Source organism: Lissotriton helveticus, chromosome 2_1 (genome assembly GCF_964261635.1).
Source record: "Lissotriton helveticus chromosome 2_1, aLisHel1.1, whole genome shotgun sequence".
Classification (NCBI taxonomy): Eukaryota; Metazoa; Chordata; class Amphibia; order Caudata; family Salamandridae; genus Lissotriton; species Lissotriton helveticus.
Window position 1 is genome coordinate 1762721891 of NC_136059.1, and position 19415 is coordinate 1762741305.

The following is a 19415-nucleotide window of genomic DNA, read 5'->3' on the forward strand; positions in this document are numbered from 1 at the left end:
GAGGCCTGCTCCTTTCACAGGCTAACATTGGGAATCCCTTTACATGTGTTTAAGTGGTAATTTTGATTTGGAAGGAATAGTGCTGCCAAGTTTGGTATGTTTAGAATGGTAGTGAAAAATCATGCTTACTGATGTAGATGGATTTTGTATTACTATTTTTGAAATTACACTTTTAGAAAGTGAGCTTTTCTCTGTTCTTAAAACTCTAGTGTTTGGCAGACTGACTCCAATCCAAGTCTAGGGCAGAATGACAGCTACACTTTGTGCATACTTTCCAGACAGCCATCACGCAGGAAGAGTTGTGTGGACATTCATCTGCATACTGAGTGGTCTTCCTGGGCTGGAAGAGAGGGAGGAGGGGCGTACTTACATTTTTTAGGCTGGGCCCTACCCTCACACAAGGGGCTCGTTTGCCCCCTACTGATGTCTGGAGCCAGGACTGGGATTGAATGGAGGTGTTGTTCACTTCTAAGGTTTCTTTTGAAGTCACCTCTACATCAAGATATTTTGAGTATAAGTACAGGGGCTCTGACCCCATAGATGGAGTACACTACTGGATGAAGCAGAAACTCTGCTGGAGTAAAGGCTGCTGTGGCATAAGGATTGCCACTTTGCTGAGTATTACTATCCCCAGGGATGCTGCCTGCTTTGCTGAGCTGGACTGCTGACCTTTGCCCTGCAAATAAGAATCTTTAAGACTGCTTCAGAGTGACTCCAAGGGCTTGCTGTCTTGCCACCTGTTCTGTCTTGAGGTCTCAGGAATACAGGAGACCTCATAATTGCTCTGGTGACTCCACTTGTGCAGGAGCTTTCTCCACAACCATGAGCGTGCTGTGCTGAACTCACTACCGAGGTACTGCCCCGTGGCTCATTCTACGTGAGATTACTTTCCGTCCATAATCGTCCCTGCACTGAAAGGACACGTCAATCAACAGGCTGCTGCACTGCTAGAACCCCCTCCATGGTGCCCCATTAGCCTAACAGCCATGCAAAGGTTATTGTCGTCCCACAAGACTCCCCCATGTGGCTCTTAGCCTCTGTGTGTAGACCGGGGGCACCAGTGGAACCAACCCGAGAGTTCGGAGGGTGCCCTCACGTCCCGTGGCTGGTAATCTACATTGGCAGCCGACTCCAGAACCAGTCTGGGAGTATCATTGTACTAAGCTGACCTGATAGTTGTGCACCTCAGCCCCACATGCCTGCCCAGAAACCAGCTGTATACTTAGGGATTAGACCAGCGAAGTCCTGGTTGTTGCCTTCTCTGAACCCAAGAGTTGTGTTCCCCAAGGACTGGGTATCTCCAGACTATTGGACACGGGTGGTCCCCATGGCTTGAGTAGCACTCCTCGCAACTGGCTGACCCCAGTCCTCACAATAGAGGGTCACAGGCATTTACTTCTGACTCATGAATCCTAGGATTTTGGCAGCTACCTTTGGAAGTCCTGCCAGTGGGGAGTTGTAGGGTGTATACCCCCACGGTGATTGAGCCTTAGCACGGGGTGCTACCCTGTGGCTGGTTATTACAGGGTGAACCCTTAACTGAGGCCCCATTTGTCACCAGGAAGTGGCCTTGCTGCATATACTTGCCTTAATTTCCATTCAAACCGTAACAGGAATGCAGGTTATCCCGTGCATTACATGCATATTACCGTAAACCCTGCAAGAGGAATGCAGGCATGCCTGTATCCTACAGTTGTGCTCTGATATGTTTCTGGTGTCATTGGAGGATTTATGTGATGAGTCATGGTTTACTTCTACATTATATACCTAAGAGTACTGCTATTGTATGTTGTTTTGGTCTCCTAGAGTTTACAGTAGCGAGTCCTACTTCAGTATCCACATAATGTGAATGGTATTGTCGACCCCTATGTTCTTATGTGATAGCCTTTCATGCCATGATAGTATGTTGTTTATCGTTTTCCCACTTGCAGTGCTAGGATAACAAGTACTAATTTAGGAATGCATAGCAATCACAGTGGTTATGTTTCACGTGTTCTCATTCTCATAATATGTTGCATTACCTAACTTGTTGTTTCCAAAATGTATGCCGTTTTATATCTTGCATTGTCAGGATAGTGAGTGCTATTTTAGGAGTCGTGTAGTAGGCATAATATTGATAGAGCATCATGATATTCTGAAAATTGTTGGGGTACATTATAATCACTGATAGTCCTCAGCCGCATATAATCCTGAGTTGAACTAAGTATTAATCATTAGAAAATGTGGGCGTAATAATGAACAAGCTCTGGTTTTGCAAGTCACTGTTCGACCTGAAGCTTGCACTTCGACAAGCGGAGCGCAAGTGGAGGGCGGATTACTGTCCGCTCAAAAAGTTCATATTCCTAGCTGCACTGAAAGAATATAAACTGGCCATTCTTCAGGCAAAAAACAAATACTTTTCCGAATTTTTTTTGAATTCCACCAATAAGTCCAGGGAGATATTCACCATTGTTGATGAGTTGGCCAAACCTGACCGGATCACAATGACCCCCTCCTTTTCACAGTCTCTCTGTGACTCTCTCAACAACTATTTCGTTGAGAAAATTGCCTCAATTAAGGCAAGTATCCCCACACCCGATGCAGGCTTCTACACAGGCAGTACCTCTGACAACCCTGCCTCGTTTTCGAACTTCCCTCCGATTATACGGGAAATCTTTATTTCTCTTCTTGGGAAGGTTCGCTCTGGCTCTCCCGCCGACTGCTGCCCTGCCCACATTGCTCGTGAGATCTTCTTTAGTCTTCCAGAAGTGCCCCTTTCGCTGCTAAACAATTCCCTTGCAGTGGGGATGGTCCCTAGCGCATTCAAATCTGCCGTTGTCTCACCCATCCTTAAGAAACCTGGGGCAGACCCGCTGGTTTTGAGCAATTTTCGCCCAAACTCCCTGCTCCCTTTTCTGGGCAAACTTCTCGAGGCCTATGTAACTAGTTGCCTTAGCTCCTTTGGGGAAAGCTCTCAGTTTCTAGAGCAACATCAGGCCGGTTTTAGACCGCAGTACTCCACAGAAGCTGTGATGGTAGCAGTTCATGTTGAACTGAGAAAGGGGGCGGACAATAACACCTCCCAAGCCTTGGTGCTCCTTGATTTGTCGGCAGCGTTTGACACCGTTGACTATACCATCCTTCTTCAGTGGGTCGAAAACGCCAGCATCAGGGGCACCCCGCTGTGGTGGCTCACCTCCTTTTTACAAGATCGCAAGCAAGGTGTTCGCCTTGGCCCTTTTACATCTAAAGCTAAAAACCTGACCTGTGGGGTCCCTCAGGGCTCTTCTCTTTCCCCGTTATTATTTAACCTTTACATTTCCCCTCTCATCTCCAGATTGCAGGAACTACCAGGGGTCGTCCTCAACTACGCGGATGACCGCCAGCGCATTTTTGATATTGATTCTTCCCCCATTTCTATTGAAAATGTTCAATCTACCTCTGTGAACCTCTACCGGAGGACGAAGACCTAGAATCTGAGGGGGAGGAGGAATGAAGGGCGGGGGGGAGGTTGTAGTATTGGCCCCAGTGGACACCGTGCAGCTCTGCGGCTGATGTTAATAAGAAGTGGCGCAGGAAGTGAAGGACTTCTATAGACGAATGTCACTGTTGCAGATGTACCTATGGTGGATGACTCTTTTAATGTTTTAATGGTAAATATTGTTCTACTGCTGGTTGTTATGGTACCCACGATAGTAGGAAAAGATCCTGGTGATTATAAGTAAAGGCAGAAATGTTGTTAGAAAGTCAACAGACTTAACGTGCTAGCTTAATGATCGCAAAATATTCTTGTCAGAAATTGGGAACTGTTGTGACTGTACTGTAAGCTGACAACTTCAATAAAAAGTTTTTCCCAAAAAAAAAAAAAAAAAAAAAAAGAAAATGTTCAATCTACCATGTCATTCATCAGCAACTGGATGAATGCAAACCAACTCAAACTGAACCCAGGAAAGACCGAGCTTGTGCTGACTGGACCCCCGGCCAACCCTTGGAGCTCCGGCTTCTGGCTACACTCGCTGGGCAATGCCCCCTGCCCGGTGAGCTCGGTCAAGAGTCTTGGAGTCACCATTAGTGAGAACCTGACCATGAAAGCCCAAATTAAATCTGTGAGCTCGGCTTGTTTCTTCCACCTCCGCCGCATCAGGTAGATAAGTAAGTTCCTCACTCACGAGGCCCTGGTTCAGACCATGCTTTGGCTGGTTGTTTCCCGTATTGATTATGGGAATGCGCTGTATGCTGGGATTCCCCTCTATCAGTCCCACCAGCTCCAGCTCATCCAGAACCAAGCTGCCAGGCTGGTCTTCCAACAGCCTAGGACAAGCTCGGCAAAGCCCCTCCTGAAGAGCTTGCACTGACTCCCTGTGATCCATCGCAGCCTCTTCAAGGTGGGCTGCCTGATTCACCAAGCCCTCACCCAACAAGGCCCGGCCTTTATTTCTTCTCGTCTCCACCGATATATCCCTTCCCGAGCCCTTCGCTCTTCGAGCTCCAATCTGCTGCTGCCATGCCCTTTTAAACGGAAAAGATTGGGTGGACTCAGATTCGCCTCCTAAGCTCCCCTCTTCTGGAATTCTCTGCCATCTGGCCTCCGTCTTATTCCTTCCCTCCACTCTTTTAGTAAGGCGTTGAAGACTTGGTTATTTTCTCAAGCCTTTGATTAGTCATTAAATAACTAAGGTTATCAGTCGGCAGTTCCCTCCTCTGTCTGTCCAAAGCACCAAGAAGCCGCTGGTGAACGTGCGCTGTACAAATTATTCTTCATATCATATCATATCAACAATGTATGTGTAATGCTAGAAAATTAATTTGAGTTAGTTGAAAGGGTAAAACAACATTTAAATCTAATTGCTTATTGCAAATGTTTAACAAATTAGTTCATGTGTAATGTAATTCATTAGATTTAAACGTGCACCATAAAAGTCTGTACGTGTAGAAATGCCTAAATAAGTTTTAAGGTGAATTAATGTTATGCTTATAGATGCAATGTTCATTTAATGGTATAGTTCTGGATGTGTAAAGGCCTAAAATGAATATTCACGTTTTGCCATGAAAAGCCTGTTTGTGATTTCTTATGTTAGTTGAATTGTGTAGGCTGAAATGTGCTTCCTTGGAAAGGCTCTCACTTGAAGGCAGTCAGCAGATTTTTGTGTGTGCAAGGTTAATTTGTTCACGTGCTTTCCTTTGCAGGTGCAAGGACATTTGTCTTGTTAGTTAGACTGATGCTCTTTGTTTTAAGAGTTAGGTATGGGGGAGACCTGAAACTGTGTTTCATGGACTGCTGATAATTAGGAACTCGCTGAAGAAGCCTGGGACCCAAGGACAGCTCAACCGTTTTTGGACGGAGTGCAAGTTTTGTGGAAAGTTACCTGCAGAAGAGGCCCAGCCAAAGGAGGTGTTTCAGGGCGTGTTCTATTAGCTGATCAATTTGTATTAGGGACAGTGCCCCAAGGGAGGGGAGACAGATGAGAGCAGAGAGCCATTAGGAGGGTAAGAGAAGGGATTGATTTTTAGAACGAAGACTTAGCTTTGGCCTCTGACTCTTTCGATGTGGGTGTACTTCTCAGGAAGTCTCCATGAGCTGACACCTTTTCTCAATCTTGCCTGGGAGATGCTATGTAGGGATGCCACCTTAATGCTAGTGTAGGGACAGAATTAACCAATTGTTTATTTCCCTTTCTGTAAACTGATGAGGATTAATTTGGATATCGGAGCGGCTGTTGCTTGTTTAATCTTTTTAGAATTGCTTATTCTTTTCATGTTGCACCGATTTAGCGTCATTCGTAGAATGAACTTTGTATTAGTGCCCATGTACCTTTTCAACCTCGTTATGAGGTGTTTGTATGTTCAGTTATTTTTGGATTTGTAATAAAAACCCCTAAATTGTAAGTCAGAGTCAGTGGTCCTTTCCGAGTTCAAAGTGAATAGTCCATACTTATGTTGGTTAATGTATTGGTTTTCTCCCCTTTACACTTCTCAGCAGATAAAAACATCCAGTCGACCAAGGATTCTTATAAGTAGTAAGATCTGATAAAAGAGATAAGAATCTGGCGCAATCAGTATTTATTATTGAGGTTGTTTTTACATGTTTATATTCAAAATTTGATATATTCATTTAATCTTGTGTGGAGCCTCTTTTGTGGTGTATTTATTATGTTACTATTGTGAGTGGGTTGTGCAAATGCTTTACACAATGGCCTCAGGGGATAAGCCTGATTGATCTGTGCCAAGCTATTGGGTGGGCACAGGTTGTCTTTGGTGTGTAACTTAGCTGGCCTGACTAGAGTCGTGGTTCAGCCTGCCTTAGTTGCAGACCCTAGCCAACCAGAAGCACAATTTCTAACACACATATCCAGTCTAAATGTTACTCTACATGTAGCTGTTACTGGCTTTTAGAATTTTACATATTTTTCTGAGCCAGTGTTAATGGATTGAACTACCCTGCTGGGTCAAGTTATTTCCTCTGCTGACCAGTGAGCATTTCAAAGCGTGTCCTGAACAATAGGCCCATTCTGAGAGACTTAACTTTGTCCTAAAAAACAGGAGTAGGAGTTAAATCGCTATAAGGTAATTAACTGCCTCTCTCTAGCAAGCACTGGCTGAATGTTCACATAAGGAACACAGGGAAATCAGGCAGGACTTTGCCTCCAGTAACCATGAGTGAAGGGGTTCTTTGATGTCTTGAAGGGAGTAATACGACCTGAGTGAGAGGAGGCTGGCACAGAGGAGAGGTATGTTGTAATGTACCTTCAAGCTGCAGTCTTCATTCTTTCTGAGGTGCGGTGCAGGGTTGGACACTACCTTGGTGGTTGTCTGAAAGAGCTTGTTAGCTGGGAATGGATGTGGCATCTCTGGATTCAGTAGAGACTCCACTCCCACCTTATGAAACAATCCATATTTTCACACCTGGAATATGGAAGAATCTTTGAGAACAACAGGAGGAACAGAAGTATGGACCCATTCTGTGAATGCACCCCTTTCTAAAATGGAAGGAGTATGGACTTTTACATCTTGGAGTTTAGTTGAACTTTATTTCCAGCGGTAATGGCACTACCTCTCCATCACAAACACAAGGAGATGATGGACCGAGTGCCGAAACTTTTCAGACACTCACCCCCAGTCACAGATCTGGGTTGAATCCATCATTGTTATTTAGCTCACTTTGCCAACCCAGTTCAGATACAGCTATATGCAAATCAATCTTGACCCTGTGCCATATGGGAACAGTCCAGCCCGAAAATCCCAAGCCATGTCTTCCCTGGACCGGAAACAAGCATCCTGAAACCGGTCCTAGGATGCTTGTTTCCAGTCCAGGGCGGACCTGGCCTGGCAGTTCGGGCTGGACTGTTTCCATTGGGCGCAGGGTCAAGACTGATTTGCATATGGCTGAGTCCAAACTGGAATGGCATGGTGAGCAAAAAAACTATGGATTTACTCTCCGATCTCTGTACTGGGGTGAATGTATGACATTGTACTGCATTCTGTCCATCAATTGTTCTCTTTGCCTCCCCATCTCCCTCTCAGGATTAGGTGAGTGTGGAATTAATGGGTACCTTGAAAAATGTAGTGTCTTTGGACCTCTGTGGGCTGATCCTGGTTGTGGATTCGCTAAGAGCAGGTGCCTTAGGCGTCTACTGGACAGACATTCATCCTGCATATGATTCAAGACCCTAGTGCTTAGGTTGTGTAAGTAGAGGGGTTCTGCTGCCGGAAGACCTCATGTCAGGAACAGGACTCGAGTCGGGGTACCACGCGGGTGGATGGCGTACCCCCACTTATTTTACCGGCTGGACGCCGTCCCCCCTGCCAAACAGATGGACTTCACTCTTTGGCCTCTCTGGGACGAGATCGGAGCTCACAGCACGCTGCTCATGAGCTGACTTCTCAGATGCAATCGCATCTAAGGGGTGAGCGAGGGGAGGCAATGAGCCCGATGGTGAAAGCCACCTTTTGTGACGTCACTTCTGGTCGTGACGTCACTTGTGGTGACAGCGTCCCCCCACTTCTTTTTTAGGTCGAGGACCGTAGGCTGCGCTTGCGCAGTCTCGGTCAGAGATTTAATGTTTTCCAGTATGGGGGCTTGAACCCGCCTCTCTTCTCCATTGGCTGGCTTCCTAAACGGAGGCCAGCCATTGGAGGAGAGGGGTGTCACTCCATTCAAGCCCCGTCTTTTTCGGATTCGGGGGCGTGTTTTTTAGGTTCTTTCTATCTGTGACGTCTTCAGTCACTCAAACCTAAAAAACACGCCCCCAGTCTGAAAAGGATGAATCCGATTCCCATCTGGACCTCGCTGAACGTGCTGCCCGACGCTGTTTTGCCCGGCGCTGTTTTGCTGAGGTGAGTGGTCCTCCCCCCTCCCATTCCCTGCCCTGGTTTATTCTTCGGGGTCCCTTGTTCCGTGTGCGGCCTGGCTGGGTGTGGATGGTGGGTTGCCTTGCTTGGCGCCCATGTGCAGCGCATTTGGAGGCAGGCGGTGATCGCGGGGCCGGGGATCGAGGAGGGTGGGGGCTGGGGTGCCGTTCTGTTGTTGCCTAGGGTCGGGGTTGCCTTCCACGGGTCTCGGGGGAGAGGTTGATGTGCCTGGGAGATTACCTCTTATCCTGTGGCGGGTTTGGGGGGCCTGTGGTGGCGCGGCGGTGCATTGCGGGCCCGGCCTGGCTGTCTGTCTGCCTGCGGGACTCTGGGGGGCGAATTGGGGTCCCCTGGCTTGCCCCCGCTTACTTGGTGCCTTCTGCTCTTCTCGCGCTCCTGACGCCATGTCCCCTGCCCCCCCCCTCCTCGCATAGCGAGCCATGTGGCCCACCGGCTCTCTTCTCGCCGGCTACGGGTGGGGATGTGGCGCGTCGCGGGTTGGGGGAGGTTGGTAAGTCGTGAGCTGGAGGGCCCTGCCGCGGACTGTGGGCCCCTCCCCCTTGCCTTCTGCATACTAGGCCTGGCGTTCAAACATGGTCGGCAGGGCGGCCTGGCCTTGCTCCCCCCGTACGCTTATCTGTCCCTCTCCGTTGGTCCTCCTGGCGCCCCACCGGTCTGGTCTCCTCAGCCCCAATTGAATTTTGATGCCGGCTCGGGGCGGGCGCCTGTGCTCCGCTGCGATCCCTCGGTCTCTGCGCCAGCTGGGGGGCGGGAGTGGGTCTGCTTCCTTCGGCCCGGTCGGGTGCTGCTCCTCGCGGGGGGTCGGCGTGAGGGCATGTCCGGGGTTGCTCTGGCGACGCGGCGAGTGGGGGGGGCAGGACGCGCTTGGGGGTCGGGTTGAGACCTGGGTGTTATGGCGTCTGCAGCGGGGACTACGCGTCTCGTGGTGCTGCAGCGCGGGGGGGCAGGACATGCTTGGGGGTCGGGTTTAGGCCTGGTTGTTTTAGTGCCTGCCGCGGGGGCAGCATGTCGCGTTGCAGCCGGGTCATGTTGCTGTATGCATGTTCTGTTTTAACTATGGAAGACAACTAAATATTCACAATCCAGTTTTTTACAGTAACTACATTTGGGTGGTTAAAAACCTACTTTTTCAGGGCAAACAGAAAAATAGAGGTGTTCTGTGTGTGTGGCTCTGTCTGTGCATGTGTGTGTGGCTCTGTCTGTGTGTGGCTCTGTCTGTGTGTGGCTCTGTCTGTGTGTGACTCTGTCTGTGTGTGACTCTGTCTGTGTGTGACTCTGTGTCTGTGTGTGGCTCTGTCTGTGTGTGGCTCTGTCTGTGTGTGGCTCTGTCTGTGTGTGGCTCTGTATGTGTGTGTGGCACTGTGTGTGTGTGTAGCTCTGTTTGTGTGTGTGGCTCTCTCTGTGTGAGGCTCTGTCTGTGTGTGGCTCTGTCTGTGTGTGTGTGGCTCTGTCTGTGTGTGTGTGGCTCTGTCTGTGTGTGTGGCTCTGTGTGTGTGTGTGTGTGTGTGTGGCTCTGTGTGTGTGTGTGTGTGTGGCTCTGTGTGTGTGTATGTGTGGCTTTGTGTGTGTGTGTGGCTCTGTGTGTGTGGCTGTGTGGATAGCTTTTTATGTAGGTGGCTCTATGTGTGGGTGGCTCTACCTGTGTGAGGGTGGCTCTGTGTAGGTGGCTCTGTGTGTGTAGGTGGCTCTATGTGAATGACTCTATGTGGGTGGCTCTGTGTGTGTGTGTGTGTGTGTGTGTCTGTGTGGGTGTGAATGCAATAGGTCATGCATATGCGCGCGGTTAAGCTATTAGCATTGTAAATGACAATGCCATTTATTTAACGATTAAGCTATTGGCAATGTAAATGACAATGCTATTTATTTATGATTTTAAAAAAAAAATTCATGAGCAATGCATTTAGGACTTGTGCCCTGGTCAGGAAGTTACCAAGGGCTGGACAGGAGGGTGGGTTCAGGCCCTTACAGCTCACTACTGCTAATGAGGAGGGAGTATAACCACAATTGGGCGACCCTGTGTCCCTTAGAACCTGGTATAGACAAGAAAAGCTACAATGGTTCTGTCGGGGTAAGGAAAGGTTACTTAAAGGCTAAATTAATTAGAAAACGGTTGTTTAATACATGACAACAATATGGCAAATAATTAAATAGACAATAAAGTTGGAGCAAAAAATTAGACAGCACTCACTAGTAGATCCTTGCAAAGGTATTGTATTAAATAAATTGAAGCCCTCATAGATATTTACAAGAATTTACACTGCTGTCAAAGCAAAATACTAAGAAATGCAGTGACAAGGAGTTAGGTGATATTGGTGCTCAGTGATAGTGGTGAAGTGTATATATACAAAGTGCAAAAACTAAGAACTGGTCTGGTAAGCAGAAAATAACAACATCTTTGGCGGCTAGTACATCTGCTTAGTGACTTGATACAGAAAAGGGGGTGGTGATGAACAGAGTGTCTGAATTAAGCAGACCACTCTTACCCAGTCCAAAGATCAGGGCTTGATCCATCACCGTTATTTATCTCACTGCCCCATCCCAGCTCAGAACCTGGCTATATGCAAATTAGTCTGTCCCTGGCCCAGTGCATCATGGGAACAGGGCAGACCAAACTACCAAGCCAATTCTTCACCAGAAAGGAGACAAGCTACCGGGGACCGGTTTCTGGCATTTCAGCCTCTTCGGCCCGGCTTGCTTGAATCCTGGTGGAGCAGTGAGAAAGGGACTCGAGCCATAAGATTTTTTAAGGCTGAACCTAGAGTTATTGTCGACGTTTTGACCCGGGGAAAGCTGAGTTAAATTGTTAAAAAGGTCTTCTTCAGGACATAGAGGCGATGACAGCGCTACATAGGGGTGGAGTCCCTTAGGCATTCTTCTCAGTGTTGAGGCAGCCAAAAGATCTGCAAAAGTCAAGGAGACTCAAATTATTCAATAAAACCGGTTGGAGTGGTCCTTTGGGATCTACAATCTTCAAATAAGTGATCCAATTACGGGCACTTGATAGTGGCGGTAATATGAGGTATTTCAAAGTGAATCAGTCACTGATGAATTCCTGCTTCAGCATGCTACACTATACTACAACCAAGACTACCCTAACTGCAACAAGCATGTTTTGAAATATCTCCGAGGGAACCCAATCGATGCTGGTTCAAACCGGGGTGCCAAAGGTGCACCTACCCCAAATGTATTGTATTCACTGAAGAGGTGGGGGCGCTGGTACAAGCCTTGCCCCTGTCTCTTATGGGTACCCTTAGACTGGTGCTGTTGCCCTGTGAAGGATGGCCCCTACAGCGGCAATATCATGACCAGCGCTCATCTTCTCCCCCGGAGCTGAAAAAGACCAGAGCGGGGTTTGGGGAGGAAAGCAAGTTTTATCCAACTGCATCACAGGCTCTCATGAAGCAGTGCCAGCAGGTGAGGGGGCAATGAGACAATGTGGTGCCTGGGCTCACCCTGCAATATCTGTATGAGTATACAAGCGCCCAGGAGTATAAAAGGCCCGGTTATGAGGCAGCAACACTGGGCAAAACAAATGCTAAACAAAGTGAAAGGAAGAATGTACCAGCCTTCCTGTTGCAGCAAACAAATGTAAAGGAGCCCCCCAGAAAGTCCAAGGAGGACTTGAAAATATTGCATAATTGTTGTTGTGGTGTCAGAAAAGGACACATGTGGGCCCTCATGATGATGATGATCATGATAGGTACTTATAATCTCTGATACCCCAAGAGGTGTCCAGTATTAACAGGAATAAAACAGCTGAATCAGCAATGAATGAAAAAGAATGAGAAGAAGAAAACTGAATGTTTTACTTTACTCACAAAAGAAGAGATGTGTAGGTTTAAAATGCATAGATACAATAATTTGATTTCAGCCGTTTAACCAAGAAAATAGAACAATCTACTCCACATATGGGCCTTTTGAGTTTTGGTAACATGAAAGAAGAACATATAGGAAGAACAAAGAATATGAATAGGTAAATATGGATTTAATTTAGAACGAAGAAGATTTGGTTGGCCCTGGGAATAGACAACCATGTGACAAAAAGCAACTGTCTTAAATTCACATCACTCCTCAGTGGGAAGCAGGTGAAGTTGTAATAAGTGAAGAATTGCGAGAATGGTGAGGAGGCTTTGAGAAGATTGAAGTGATGGAATTCTATACCAGTTACAAATTATGCAGGTAATTGGAATATGCAAATACAGATAATTAGCATAGTCGAGCATCAAAAATATAACTTCTTGACTACTATATTTTTAGTCAGCATGAAGGAGATTAATGATATTCCTGAACATTCTTAAATAAAGGAAGGAAATGGAGCAGACTTTGTTAATCTGAGCAGAAAGAGAGGACTGAGAGTCAAAGTGAACTCTGAGATCTTTTGCTAAATGAGTTGGTACAGGAGTAGTACCCAACGCAGGTGGCCACCAGTTCTACGTCCACATAATAGATGAGTCGCCTTGATCAAAATTTCAGTTTTTCTATATTGAGTTTTGAATGATTGTGGTTCATCCGGAGGGCCATTTTGAGATGGCGAATATGACAATTGGACTAAGAAAGTCAGGGAGGTTTATCCTGGTGTAAGAATATTTGGGTGTTGTCTGCCAAGGCTGTTACAGATAGCCTATAGGAGGCAATAATCTTGGCCAGCTGAACAGCATGTAGTTTGTGGGAACTGCTAGGGGCAGTACAGACCCCATAGGATCCCTTCCATCTTCTTTTTTTAAAAAGTTGCACCTACGTCTCCCTTGGTTTGGTATCAGAGGAGGAGAAGTTGTTGTCGTTTTCGGCTCTCCTGGGCTGATCTTTTGAATTGAGGTTTTGGGGTGTTAGTGGTTCCTAGGTAAACTGTTTAATAGTAGAAATAATACTTTCATTGAGCTTTTCACTGTTTATTACTAGTTGTTATTGAAAAGATGTCAAAACAAATAGAGATAATAAAAGTCAAAACGTGCATATATGTCAAAGAAAGAAATGTTTAATAATGGTTAAATACTCTACTGTTGAATGTATGGTAATCAGCTAAGACTTTGATAAGTCGGTATGCAGGTAAGATCAGTGGGTCGGTGAGGCCGGATGCGGGGGGGATTTTGACAGACGACAATGAGGGAAAATGAATTATTTATTTAATTTCCCATCGTGGTCATCTGTTGCATCCCCCCCAACCAGGCCCCACCACTCTTACATGGACCGCGTCTGTCTGGAGGTCTGATGTTTCATGACTGCATGTCACTTGATTGCTATAGATGTATATGAGGGATATTGTGGGTTTTCAAATGAGGGTCTGCTGATGTGCAAACTTTTAAAAGTGTCTCAGAACTAGAGAATGCAGTCTGCATTTAGGGCCAGTTTGACTTATGTGAGATTTCCAAAATGGGCACCCCTTGTAGTTTGCAGGGCTCCTTAGAGGGCCCTCCCATTGCTTTTTCCACTTGTTATTTTGTATACATTTGTAATTTTGTGAGCATTATTTAGTTTTCTTTGTATCAAAGTGCTTTTACTTTTGAAGAAAAAACATAGAATGGACATTCATTCATTGAGTGCTCTTTGTTGTGCTACTGAATTCTGATTTTCTAGCCTTCAACTAGCGGTGTTTCCTCCGCTTTGGCAGAGGAGCATCCCCCCTCCCTGAAAAGAAGGGAAAATAAAATGATAATAAAACCAATTTATTATCATTTTATTTTTCTTTCCCCACTAGAGCTAGCCAAGTCTGGGCGGGCCATTATGACTGCAGGGGAGGAATAGTTCAGCACTGTAAGTGCGCATGATGGTTTTGCCGGGCAAACCGTCATGCACACTTAGCTTTCTCTAAACCAGCTGTGTTGCAACAGCCGGGTTGGAGAAACAGCACAGACTCCCAGGCACTGTCTGAGCGGCAAACCGAGACGCCCAGGCCAATCCTGGCAAGGACTGTGGGACACCATCAGGAGAGAAGAGGAGCACTGAGGTGGACGGCAGCACGGGCAGCAGAACAAGTATGTTTTTTAAGATTCTTATTACTTCCCTAATCCCCCTCCCATTCCTCTCCCCCTTTGTGGGGGCCGCCTCCGCCTCCAGCAGCTTCTTGCGTACGCCTCAGCCTTATCTATCATTCTGCCCAGAGAGTCAAGTGAATCATTGAATACTTGGATCCCAGATTGAGGTCCACGGTATTGGGGCTTAGGACATCAGATGCGAAAGGCCCTGGTTGCCACAACTGGGGTTCACTAATTTCTGGTTACCTTATGAACATGTGATCCATTAGCTGACAATGACAAAACAAGGAATGACAATGTGGACTTCTGATATAGAAAACATTGATTATGGATTGGCGAGCACAGGAGGTACGAAAAGAGTAAGATAAGTCAGGAAAAAGAAGTGAGGAGAGAGAAGGGGGTATCTTAATTAATAGTGCAACAGAAGAAGAAGAAAGAAAAGATACCTTGCCTTATGGGGAAAGAACCTGTAAGAAGAGCTGCTATGCATTACAAAGTGAAAAACTAAAATGACTGCGTTGTTGCCTTAAAACATTAGAAGTCAACATCGGAAGTGTTGGAATGTGTGATTAAAGTGCCATAAATGAGCATTCCTGCAAATTAATAGGCCATAAAACGTACGTTGTTTGATTTACAATACAGCTCAATGCAGGGGTATGGGCAAATGCACTCTCTAATCCTGCTAAATGTTACCCACTCCGATCAGGACATTTTTAGCAAAGGACTCTGGGAAATATTCTGTGCCACAAATCTCCTCCCCATAACACAAAGGATGCCAAAAATTGACAGATGGATGGATGGGTGTGATGTGTGGGAGTTTTATTAGGATATTGTTGGGGTTAACCACCAGTGGAAAACTTGATTTTTCCAATTCCAACCTATTCTTGAGCCACTGAAACAGAATGCTTTCTTGAAAAAACAGACATTTCTATCGACCTGCCAGGGATCATAGGGGAAATATGTTTCTTGTGCTCGTCTTGAATTTCTGCCTTCACTACTTGTCTTCAGAAGTTAAAGAGGCAGCTTCATGCCCTTGACTTCAGAAGGGACATTTGAACTCCTCTCTTGAAGCAAGTAACTGGTTGTCTTCTGAAACATTCTTTTTGTCACCTTTTAGTTCAAGGATAAGGCCTGCCTGCTACCTCCTATTTCAACTTCTGAGGCCAGAATGGTAACTGGATAAAGAGTGGGAATGGTTGCAGTCAGAAGAAAATGTCATCTCTTACAGAAAATAGGGCATATCTTATCGGAGCTTCACTGGCTTCCAGTTATAAAAAGAGTGGCCTTTAAGGCTCTCTGTTTGGCGCATAAAGCACTGCATGGATTCGGGCCAGAGTCCCTGAAAAAGACGTTTGTGTGGTACATTCCGAACGATCTGCAGCCTCCAAATCAGCCAATGTTCCAAAAATTAAGAAAACTTCCTGGGGTGGCACAACTTTTGCTCCCTCCACCTGTCAACTTTGGAATTGACTGACTTTGCACCTTAAATGTCACTCTAGCATGACAAGCTTTCGGAAACAATTGAAATCCTAGCTGTTCTTTTCTTTTTAGTCTCCTTTCCCCTTTCAGGTCAGGAAATTGGTAAAAGCTAGCGAGCAAGACGCCGAAGGGCATTCGGGCGCGCGCTCTAGAAATTTTAAATCAAATCAAATTTTAAATCAAATCTTAGCAATAAATCCTCTAAGAATAAAGGCATATCAAGCGCATGGGTCGGAATCCGTAATAGCAGAAGTGAGAAGACAACTAAAGGTCTTTGTAGTCTGAAACATGTTGAGAGCGCAGTTGGTACTTTCCAAGCAGACTGACCAGTTCCCTCTTATAACTTAAATAGAATTGACCTGTAACAGGAACTAGAGTAAGAAAAGGAGGCACTATCTCACCATAATGATTTCAGAATCTCAGAATAGAAATAGGTGATAAGGGAAGTTAACTTCTCTTGTAAATATTTTGGCTGGAACTCAATTAAACTAAAAGAAAAGGAATTGGATTTCCAATGGACAGAGTCTGAACGAAACTACTGTTGTCTAGCCAATACTAAGAAAATGTTCATTTGAACCTGGGTTAGTTTTCAATGTGGAAATTCCCAGTTGGCAACCAGGAGTAGCATCAAGAAATTTATGTGAGAAACTGATGAAGCAAAGCTTCGCATATTTTGCGGCTTGCCGAAGTCAAGAACCTCGTTTATGTGTAATACGGTAACAAGTGTATGTTTTACTAACATTTATGTTTAGTTTGGATAAGGATCGTGAAGCTTGCACATGTGTTTTACTAAAATAATTTACTCGAGTCACCTAAAATGGCCGCTGCTTGTATTTTAGTTACTGCGCATGCGTCAGCCACACTCACGTGTCCTGACGCGTCTGCAGAAGTGGAGGGAAATTTATGCGCATGCGTAATTCATAGCTGTGCTTATCATGTGGTACTGCTCGTGCCACTGCTCTTGTGGTCGTATCAATGTAGCTAACATTTAAATGCATAAGTTTATTTCTTGATGATGAGTTAAAAGTACAAACCCTGTGATGTGTTTTCATGATGACATTATTATGTATTAATTTGTTTTCGCTTACTTTTCATGTATCGCGGGGAATGGGGGTCTGAGTGAGAGGAGAGCCATATTGGAGGTCCCTTCTGCGCCTGCGCCACTTTCGGCAGCACAGTGGACCTTGACTGATGGAACATAGCCAGTTGGCAGCGATGGGCGAGATGCTCCTGAGAAAGTCACCTCTGCCCTGCGAGAACGGCGAATGTTGCTCCTCATATGATACAATGTTAAATTGTCATTGTGTTTCTGCACAGTTTCTCCTGGGAACCCCAAACTTACTAGGCGGTACCCTACTATGCAAATGTAGGCTTGAGTTACTATGTTGTGATTGGTGTGTTACCCAAATCCTACCTTAGGACCAATCCAAATTGAGGGATTCTGACACTTTGCAACATTGGGGGGTGGTACACTGTCCCCAAACTGTATATCTACCCTGGGTTCCCCTAGGGAGCCGTCCGACTTGTCTGGTTTAGCTGACCTGTCACTGACCCAACGCACTCAATAGGTGACTGAAGATACAGAGAGCTGCGGAGCACTCTGTCCGAATTTGACCATAGACTAAGGTTCTACTGAACCTTAAAGTGCTGGCGAAGCACTCAACTGGGAGTTCGCTGACCCAATCGGGGTCTTGATCGATAGCTGCAGAGCGGGTGGAGCGCAGGCGTTGCTTCCGAACTGTGGGTTCCGGTCCTGTCCTGAGCGGTCCTGTCTTGAGGGTTTGCTGTCCTGTCCTGAGGGTCCTGTCCTGATTCCTATCCCGAGGGTATCCTGTCCTGTCCTGGGTGTCCATTCTGCACCTGCTGTCCTTTGAGGGGTATCTTTCCTTGAGGGTTTCCTGTCCTTAACTGACCCGTGGCCAGGGTTTGGTTTTCCACACCAATCTAGGTAAATATTGCTCTGAAACTCTTAAAATCTTGCACCTTCTGAATTTCTAACTTTTGCTTTAATAAAGTTCATCATTGCATATGTTATATTTTCCATGCCTTTCCGCAACTATTGAAAGTCAATTACATATTTTCATAAGTTTGTTCCTATGTCTTCTCACTTGTTAGAGATTATATTTTGCATTGCAGTTTGTAATTTTCTGATATGGTCTAGAACTTCATTACCTAGTCTGTTCAAAGGCCCCTTTACTTTAAGTGAAGCGTGTTACTCATTATAGGCCCTCCTATAGTTACCCATACATAGTCTGCCCATGCTTAGATATTACTGAATTGCATAGTATTTTTTTCTCTTGCATTTTATATCAGTATTTCAATGATTACCCTATCATTATTTTTATATAGCTACATAATTTACATTATCTTGGTCATTGATTGTCTCATTCTTGTATACTTGATGCATGAAGAGAACGAACTTTAGATAAACATTTTAAAACTTCCAGTTGTCCGTGGTCATTTAAACAGTATTTGAACATTATTGGTTGGGTTTGTATTTTGCTGCCTTTCTTTTACAGCTAGCTCCCTGATTCATTGTGGTCATTAGGTACCCGTGTTAGTGGATGGTAAGTCGGGTACGCTGAAACAAATAGTAGGGAACACACACAAATTGGTAGAGCTCGTGAAGTCACCTGGTCAATGTGTATGGTAATTTGAAAGTATATGGGCCCTGAAGCCGGAAAACGGCGAAAACTATTGGTCGGGTGGCCTCGCGCGCTCTATCAGTTTTACTGGTAGCTAGAGGATGGTTAGGGACTAGTTGAGAGTAAGGCAGGGATTAGTTGAACTAGTTGAGTCGGAAGCTGCTAGTATATTAATGCTGCTAGAAGAGCGGCTGTTCTAAGAGACCTGATCATTCTCTTGTGAATACGCTGCTGAAACTTATGAATTTTTGTATTGTTATTATTCTTGTTCTTATATTGTTATATGTACTAATCCATGCATTTGTAAACCGTATTGTTTCATGTTGTCCGAACTCCCCGGGGAATTGAAAGGGCAAGTGGTGAATAGAATCCATTGTCCTGAGGTCACAGGCTCGAGGAAAGTTAGGTGCAGGTTAGGATAACCGGGAAGCACTAACTAGGGTTTTCTGAATACATGTGTGAATAAATGACAGTAACGGGGTTCATTGGCAAAATTCCCATAGTGGCGTAACCTAGTAAGGGTCACATCGGAAGAGTAGCAGGTTCCTCGGAGCTAGCGTGAAAGCAGAGGGGTCCGCTGAGAAACCTTAAATTCGGAATATATCCCGGAAAGAAGTGGATGAGTTTAGGGGAATAACAGGTTCACCGATGTTAGAGTGAAGGGTAGGCGGAAGAGATCTGCCCGCAGCGAGTGAAAAGTAAATGGAAGTAGTTTACTTGCAGTAAAACAATTCTTTTTCTGTCTAGACACTTGAGCACTGTGGCGAATGTGTATTTGTTGTAAAATAACCAAGCACTGAGCACTTTAAAAGAAAGAAAGTTTCCGTTACCTTGTGAAGGGAGGGAGTCAGTCGCGAAGCGCCTCTGACGTCACTCTGTGCCGCGCTGGGATTGGTAGAAGCAGCGGGCGGGTAACGGAGCTGGAATTGTAAAGGAGGGGTGAGCGCCAGAGCGTGGGAACTGTCTCACG